General features: G+C 39.5%; 1 pseudogene; it reads left to right on the top strand.

The window, feature by feature from the left end:
- Positions 1–1,343: 1,343 nt before the first annotated feature.
- LOC133072715 (death effector domain-containing protein-like) lies at positions 1,344–3,824 on the top strand (annotated as a pseudogene).
- The last annotated feature ends 5,884 nt before the right edge of the window (positions 3,825–9,708 follow it).

The raw sequence follows: 9,708 nt of genomic DNA on the forward strand, positions 1-9,708 counted from the left end.
CATCCAAAAATAAACTACTGAAATAAATTATTAGAATGAGTAAAAATTATAGCAATTTTGTTATATGGAGTGTCAGTAAAATAAGTCAATTGCAATTCTGTAAATGAGTAAAAAAGAATTAATGCTTTTTAAAGAAGTTATTTATAATAGCAACAAATTAAATACTTTGAAATAGATACAATAAAATATGTAAAAGATCTGTATGTAATAAGCTACAATATAGTATTGGCATATACTGAAAAAGGCAATATATAGAAAACATTATATTTACATGGATTAGGAAACTCAAGTTAATTTTCTCCACATTAATCCAGATTAGTGACAAATAGCTGAAATTCCAAATGAATATCTTTTCAAAAACTGGACTAGCTAATTTTGAAGCTTACATGGAAAAATCGAAGGAAAAGGAATAGACAAACTCTATTGAAAAGGCAAAAATGTAGGAGAAGTAGCTACAATATACCAAATTTATTTCAAACACTACATTTAAGACTTCTAGTTCTGCCGAGATGTGGTAATTCCATTCTTCTTAGGTTCTCCCCTACAGCTAAAGGGCCCTGGAGGTAAGACAATAAACACACAAGTCTCTGAATCGTGTAAAGAAGGAAGAGAGCTGTCTAGGGATCCTGGAACCTGAAGATTTATGTTCTTGTTCCTCTAATATATCCTGAGAAGTTTCTCCAGAGGCTTCTGTCCTGGACTCTCCAACAGGAACAGACTAGAAGACTAAAAAAAAGCCTGATCACTGAACCAAAGGGTGAGGAAAAGAATGGCCTGATGACAAAATTTTTATGGCAATGCCAGCCATCTTTTATTCAATCACCAATGGAAGAACTACCCCTCTCAAAGGTTTCAGAGAAACCTTGTGGGAAACTGACTTAGCACCATGTGTCACTGATCCTGTTCACAGTGCCAGTTCTCTGGTTGTTCACACTGTTTGCTGAATCCAAGGTGGGCAAGGCACAAAGTAAGAGGTGGAAGAAGACTTGAGGAGCCAGAGGAACTGCAGGCCTGTTTATTGTCTCCTGGCTGGTGCAGCGGCTGGAGCAGCAGCCATACCATAACCTAACCAACACAACATCTCTCCTGGCTGGCAGAGCAGCCGTAACAGCATTCTCTCCCAGCTGGTGCAGTGGCCATAGCAGCAGAAACACTATATTCTCTCCTCTCCTGGCTGACACAATGGACACAGCCATGATGCAGCAGTAACACTGCCACTTTTCTAGGTGGAGCTCATACAGGCGTACAATACACAGTAGCCTGTGACCAAGCGAGTGCCTTGTGATGCACATGTGTGGTGCTATAAGTCATCTCAGCTGTTAAACAATCATTATTTACAAAACATGAGGCACGAGCGAGAGGCAGTGGGGCAAGAGAGCCTGACTGTGCCATCTTGGCTAATTTGCTTTCTGTACACACCAACTCCCCACCTGCCATTCCACCCCATCCTGAAGGAAGCAGTCAGTGGTGCTCTGTCCTGCAGGTGGTGTCAGCTAGAGAGTAGACAGCTGATCTTCCAACTCCTATCCAGTGGAAACAGGAAGTGTACCAGTTGTCTGCCTGGGACAACGCTGGTGGGTCTAGCAAGAAGTTGATTTTCCACCTAAACGTGAAGGAAGCAGATGGCTCTCTGATTATCCCAGAAGGAAAGTATTAGCAGAATCCAGTCTCAAGCTGGACTTCCAGCTCCAATTAGTTACACGGAGACTTGCCTCAGGAAGAGTAAGCTCACTCTAATTGCCATGACGATTCCCTATACCCCTCCCAGCCCACTGAATGTCATCCAGTTCTTATGGATAAGAGCCTCAGCATACATGGCATCAGCAACACTGAACAAGGTGCTGCAAGTCAGGACTAGAAAACACTCCAATATCCCACCCAATTCTATCCTTCATGTCACTGAGACTCCATGAAGCTGAATGTCTACCTCCTGCTGACAGCAATGACTGAAGAAGGCAACACAAAGCAATGGGTGCTGTTTCTCTGTCCTCTCCTTCAACCCTTGAGTTTAGCAGGTCCATAAAGGAAGCTAAGAACCTAACCCAATCTGTTTTCCATCAAACATAATGAGGTGGACAATAGTGATATAATCAACATTCAGCTTCCAAGCTTCCTTCATGGGAGCAGGGCCCAAAATGAAGATGTGCCTGACCTCCAACCTGCATTAATGAGATTGATGTGGTGGAAGGGGGCACTTGTCGTTTTGGGGAGTCAGAAGGATACAAAGGGTAGCTAAGCTTCTGGTACCACATTAGGGCAACAAATCAGTTGAGTACTTCCTATGATTTACCCTCCCTTGTGACACTGGGATCCAGAAAAGTACTGGTCTTACCAACTCAATTGGAGGAGAAGAGATGGAACTAAGTCAGTGTTCTACATTTGAGATGCTGTTTGTGGGGCCCAGAGAGAAACTCATAAGCTCACACATACACATGGCCCACATGCTACATCTCAACAGAGATTCCAGATTCTTATAAGATAGCCTGAATGTCCAGGATACAATTAAAAATTACTTATCATATCAAAAACCATACAAAATGAAAGAATGAGAAAAAGACAATTAACAGATGTCAGCACAGAAATCTATTAAATGCTGGGATGATCTGAGGTAGACTTTGAAGCAATTGTCATAATAGTGTTTCAGGAAGCAATAATGAATTACCTTGAAATATAAAATACTCAAAATTACTAACCCACAACTCTCAAATGTACTAACACTTAACAAATGTACAATACTCACAGTTATGCAGGGTGTGCTTTTTCACCGAAATATAATCAAATTTAAAATCAGTAACAGAAAAATAAGAAAATCTTCAGAATCTTGGAGATTAAGAAATATCCTTCTAAGCAGTCATGCATCAAAGAGGAAGTTAGAGAGAACATTGAAAAACACATAAAAGTGAATGAAAAAATCAAAATACAAAATACATCAGATGTAGCTAAAGCAGTATTGGGAGGAAAATTTATCACACAGAATGCTTATATTAGGGCTGGAGCCCGGATGCGGCGTCGTGAGACAGGCTCTCCTTCCTCTTTGTCGACGTCATCGACGACCACGAGCGTGGCCTCATCCGGAACGGACGTGACGTCTTACTGGCGCAGGACGGCTGTGAGGAGAGCAGCTTCCGCCAGGTGCTGCAGCTGCTGCGCATCATCACTCGCCACGACCTGCTGCCCTGCGTCACTCTCAAGCGGAGACGGGCTGTGTGCCCTGATCTTGTAGACAAATACCTGGAGGAGACATCAGTTCGCTATGTGACACCCAGACCCCTCAGCGACCCAGAACCCACCCCACTAAAACAGTGCCTCCCCACTATCCTGTGGTGTGCTGCCCTACTTCGGGCCCTCAGACGTGTAGCAAGCGGCCAGCTCGAGGGAGAGCCACACTTGGGAGCCAGCGAAAACGCCGGAAGTCAGTGACACCAGATCCCAAGGAAAAGCAGACATGCGACATCAGACTGCGGGTTCGGGCTGAATACTGCCAGCATGAGGCTGCTCTGCAGGGCAACGTCTTTTCTAACAAGCAGGACCCACTTGAGCGCCAGTTTGAGCGCTTTAACCAGGCCAATACCATCCTCAAGTCCCGGGCCCTGGGCTCCATCTGTGACATCCAGTTCTCTGAGCTCACCTACCTCAATGCATTCTGGCGCGACTACATCAATGGCTCGTTACTAGAGGCGCTTAAAGGTGTCTTTATCACAGACTCCGTTAAGCAGGCTGTGGGCCATGAGGCCATGAAGCTGCTGGTGAACGTGGACGAGGAGGACTATGAGCTGGGCTGGCAGAAACTCCTGAGGAACTTGATGCTTCAAGCCTTGCCCTGACCTTTTCCCTCTCACTTCTCTGGGGACTTCTCACCACCCACCTCTGGAGCTTATATGTTGTGCTGGGTTTTGTTCTCTACCCTTCCAACCAATCACACCCCTGCCTTTGTTGTTTTTTGTTTTTTTTTTTTAAAGGGAAAGACAAAAGAAAAATGGAAGTGGTGTCCCCCACCCCTCCCTGCACCCATGTGCCTGGGCTTCCCCTTGTTTCCCTTTTCCACTCACCCCCACATGTGTCTCTACAGTCACCTTGCCACTGAGCCGTAAGACAAATGTGTAGGGAGAAGAAAGGCTACAGACCATAGTCTTTGTAAGGGATTGAAGTGATCACTGCTTTTGGGTGCATTGAGGGGTTATCAGTACTTCTGGCTTTATGAGGGCTCTTAAACTCTGTCTGAAAAACCAAAGGGCTGTCAGTAGGGAGCTGTGTGGAAGGTGGGACTCTGAAGTGTATTTTGGAAATTAATCACCACCCTCTCCCAAATTACAGAATTTTTAAAAAACAAAGAAGCTGTGGCCCTTTCCACTCTCTCCTGGCCTCGGGTGCTGCTCCTCTCTGCTTCGCTTCCTCCATTCCATGGCTTGAAACCTCTGGCTGGTGTGGCTCCTTCCTTTTCCCTCTCTGTCAAACCCTCTTCAAAGGAACAATAGGTAAGAGGACTAGGTCAGCCTAGTCACCGTCCCAACTGTGGTGTGTGTACACACACACACACACACACACACACACACACACACACACACAGTGGATGGAGAAGCGGTTGCTGATTAAAATACACTCCCCCTGAAAAGGGGAAGGGGGAATGTGACACTTCTTTCCATGTTCAAGTGAAAATAAATAATGTACACTGCAGCCCTTTCCCCTTTTGCTTTCTTCTGGTTTGGGCAAAGGGCATCATAGGTGAGAATGAAATGATTCGGTATCAATGCCTTTCTTCTTTTTCTTTCCCCATCTTCTACCCTCACACCCACTCCCACGCTTGGGAGCATGGGCTGGGGCGTGCACTGGTAGAATTTTTAAAAAACAAAGAAGCTGTGGCCCTTTCTTTAGGTAGAGAGGCGTGTTGAATAAGGCAGGAGGCCTAGAGCTGGAGCCTAGTCCAGCTGGTACAATACCACCTCCCCTTTCAGCTCAGAAAAGAGAGATTCAGACACAGACTTTATGATTATTATATTTTTTTCAATGCCAGTGCTGCTCAGCCCTCAGCATAACTTCAGTTTTCATGAAATAAACAGTGACTATATTAAATTCCACCTTTCTGAAACTGAAAAAAAAAAAAAAAGAATGCTTACATTAGAAAAGAGGGAATGTCAAAAACAGATCATTCAATTTTCCTAGAGAAACTAGAAAAAAATACAACCCATAAATCTTTAGCAAGACTAATAAAGATTAAAAGAGAGGGAAAAATCATCAAGCTTTTTTTTGGAATGAAATAAGGGAATCTACCACAGATCCTGTAGTCTTAATAAAGTTAATATGCAAGCAACTTTATGCTCAAATTTGAAATTTTAGAGTATATGGATCAATTTCATGAGAACAAAGTACAAAAACTCATTTTTGTTAGAAGAGACAGCATGCCTAGCTCTACAAACATTAAAGAATTACTTTTGTAATGAAAATTTCCCATAGAAGACAGAGCTAGACCAAAATTATCTAATTGAAGAATTTAAATATTTAAAGAAGAATTAATGACAGTTTTACACAATATTTTCAAAAGTAGAGGAAGAAACATTCCCACCTCATTTTTTAAAAGCTAATATTACCAGAAGTACCCCAGAAAAGAAAACCAAAGACCAATATCCTTCATGAACTTAGCAAATCAAATCCAACACTACATAAAACAATTATATACAATGACCATTGCCTTTTTATTCAAGGTTATGAGACTGATTAGCCATTTGAAAGTAAATAGGTCTAATCCAACATATCAATGAGATTAAAAAATCACATCAATTAATAAAATGTTGCAGGAAAATCATTTGACAAAATGCAAGAACTATAAAAGCTCTCAACACAGGAATAGAGTGGAATTTCATCAACTTCATATGCAACATTTAAAAACAAATAGAAAGCTACCATTAATAGCACATTTAACAGTAAAAGACAAGATAAAAAAGTGAACGTGGTGACTTCCCCTGTGGTTCAGGGACTAAGACTGCACTCCCAATGCAGGGGGTCTGGGTTTGATCCCTGGTCAGGTAATTAGCTCCCCCATGAGGCAACTAAGTCCTGATTGTTTTTGTTCAGTCGCTCGGTCGTGTCCAAAACTTTGTGATGCCATGGACTACAGCAAGCCAGATCTCCCTGTCCTTCACTATCTCCCTGAGTTTGCTCAAATTTATGGCCACTGAAACAGTGATGCCATACAACCATCTCATCCTCTCTTGTCCCCTTCTCCTCCTGCCTTCAATCTTTTCCAGCATCAGGGTCTTTTCCAATGAGTCAGCTCTTCCTATCAGGTGACCAAAATATTGGAGCTTCAGCTTCAGCATCAGTTCTTCAATGAATATTCGGGGTCAATTTCCTTTAGGATTGACTGGTTTGATCTCCTTGCTGTCCAAGGGACTCTCAAGAGTCTTCAGCCCACACTTCAAAGGCATTAGTTCTTTGGCGCTCAGCCTTTTTTATTGTCCAGCACTCTCTTACATCTGTACATGATTACTGGAAAAAAACATAGCTTTAACTATATGGACCTTTGTAGGCAAAATAATGTCTCTGCTTTTTAATATGCTGTCTAGGCTGTCCTTGCTTTTCCTCGAAGGAGTAAATGTCTTTTAATTTCATGGCTGTAGTCACTATCCACAGTGATTTTGAAGCCCAAGAAAATAAAGTCTGTCACTGTTTCCATTGTTTCTCCATCTATTTGCCATGAAGTGATGGGACCAGCTATCATGATCTTAGCCAAATAAATAATATATTTTTTAAAGTTAAAGTGGTTTTGGTATATATGATAAATGTTATATATAGTGTATATATATATATATATATACACACACACGTGTGTGTGTGTGTGTGTGTGTGTGTGTGTGTATGTGTGTGTGTATGGAATAGCATCCAGAACTATTAAGACAAAAGACTTAAAATCAACCTTAACTTAAGGGCAGGGCTGTAAGTTATCGGCTGGAATTCACCCAACATGAACTTAGATTCTGTAGGACATAAAGCAGGAAAAAGCACAAAGTTGGAATCCAAGAAGTTCATACCTAGATTTCAACTGTAAACAGGCAAAGACTTTTTTTTTTCTTATTCTTACATACTAGTTTTCTTCTTAGATAAGATGAATGTATTCCAAGTATTAAAGTCAATCCCTGTAAAGAATAAAGATGCTTATAGTTACCAAGACTATGTAAAACCAGAAGGTTTTTCCGTCTTAACCAAGTCCTCATTTCTTGACACCACACAAAGCAGAATATACAAAACAGAATTATCAACTTGGTTAAGAACTTTTAGTACTAGACTTACAAATAGACACTAAATTTGTAGCTTTAACAAAACTTTAGAGAACCTGTTTCAAAAGCATCCCATGGGAGTGAATCTAATTTTAAGCAAATAATTCAGAAATATAGGCCATCCAGTGGATCATATTGATGAGGTAAAAGTTACGCTTCTAGTCAGATAATACTCTGATTATATGTATTTAATTTAATGCACAAAAACTATGTGACATAGTATACCAGGTATAAGTATTAGAAAGACATAAATTCTTCCTCCCTATATGCAATTCAGAGATGCTCTCAAAAGCAAAGCAGTTGTTACCTGACTGCATGAATTCTTATGTGGCCAATAGCAGGGTCTTTTAATCTTCTCTTGAATTGGCATCTCAGCACTGATATTTGTAAGAGCATCTTCTCCAAACATAGAATGATGGTATCTGCCATAAAACTACAACAACTAGAGAGGACCTAGAAGAAATTATTGATAAATATAATAACTTGTTAGAGAAATGTTTGCAAGCAAACCAAGCAGTGCAAATGAATTATCACTTAAAATAGTGTCTATATACTACTATAGTACCATATGGGAGTGGTTGTATAGCTATGAATTTGTCAAAAGTCGTAGAACCAAATGTGTAAAACTGTGAATTTTATCTTGTGTCTATTACTTCAAAAACTTGATTTTAAATAAATAGCACTTATCCCAATTTGTATTTTTTTACACTCTTTGATTACTTACAGATTTTTGACTCATTACAGTGTATCCAGCAGCCTACAGAGTACTAGGCATATAATATTTGTTCATATATTTCTTTGTTGGACTCTGTTGAATAAACCAATATATGAATTAGAACTTACTTGTTTGGCAGTAGATATTCTCTTTTGATCAAATTGATATTATAACATTAGCAGAAACATTAGAAAGAGGGAAAAAAATCCCTCAGAGCCTCACTTTATTTTTTTGCAATTCTTTCTTGTATTTTTCATACATGCACAAGCATAGCAGAAAGCCAGTATATATCAACAATTCTGTATTTGAGCAGATGTTTATGACCCACACTCAGAAGTAACAGAAGAAGTCAGGGACATTTTCTAATCCAGTGTCACAAAACATATTGGAATAAGCCTTTAGTTGAAAAACACAGTTAACTATTCAATTGCATCACTACCATAGGGAAAAGCATGTTGGTATATTCTAGTAGAGATAGGTGACTTCATTTATTCTATGGTATAGCTTCTTTTAGCTTTTTCAGAATGACACTGCTTTTCTCATGATGAATAATAGCAAAAATACACTATAATAAATGACAGGAAAACCAGGAATCTACCAAACTATTCTCTATCAGATTGAAGAATTTCTCAGTCAAGTATTACCATCTTTGGAGTGAGAGGCATGCTAATTGATTTTAATATGTGCTGTAATAATTATTTAAATAAATTTTACTTGAATTAATTGTTACCTGTACAGAGGGAGAGAAAAGTGAAGGCAATTATAATTCTTACTAGGAGAACCTTGTGAATTCCTTACCAAGCATTTGAGAAACCAATCACCCTTATGGAATATTAGAACCTCTGTTCAGCCTATTTTAGAGTGAGAGGCAGGCAGAAAAAAATAAAAGACACCTTCAGAATCCAACAAAATGAAAGTTAGTGTCAGAACTCTGATATAGAAAACTTTATAGAAGATCAACAAGCTGTATATAAAATATTTCTTTAAAAATACAAAAAAAAAAAAAAAAAAGGCAGTAAAAGATTAAATGCTTCCCCTGTTAGATTGGGAATGAGGTGGAGATATCCACTCACAGTGCTATTCTTCAAGATAATGCTAGAACTTTCAGCCACTTAATAAAGGCAAGACTAAGAAATAACTGACAGATTAAAAAGGAGGATAGAAAAAATGTCACTGTTTTTCCTTCTGTTTGCAAATGCATGATTGTATATGTAGAAAATTCTAAAACATCTGAATTAGGTTACTTCTGCTTCTATAACAAAGCACCACAGACTAGGTGGCTAAAACACCAGACATTTATTTCCTCATGATTCTGGAGGCTAGATGTCCAAGCAGGATAAGTTTCTTCTAAGGCCTCTTTTCTTGTCTTGTTGATGGCTATTTGCTCAAATAATCCAACTGTGTACCTGTGTTCTGCTCTCTTCTTACAAGGACATTGGTAACATAGGATTAGGGCATATTCTAATGACCACATTTTTACCTTAATCCCCCCAATTTAAAGGCTCTATCTTTAAATACAGTCACATTCTGAGGCACCTGAAGTTAGGACTTCAAAATATGAATTGAGAGAAAGTCACATGTCAGCCCATAACAACATCTCAAGTAAAAAAAATCTTAGAACTAATACACATGTGCAAAGAGTTCAGAATACAAAAAAAAAAAAAAAAAACCCTCAATAATCAACCATATTTCTGTATACTAACTTTGAGGATATAAAAACAA

This window comes from Dama dama, chromosome 18, assembly GCF_033118175.1.
Source record: "Dama dama isolate Ldn47 chromosome 18, ASM3311817v1, whole genome shotgun sequence".
Classification (NCBI taxonomy): Eukaryota; Metazoa; Chordata; class Mammalia; order Artiodactyla; family Cervidae; genus Dama; species Dama dama.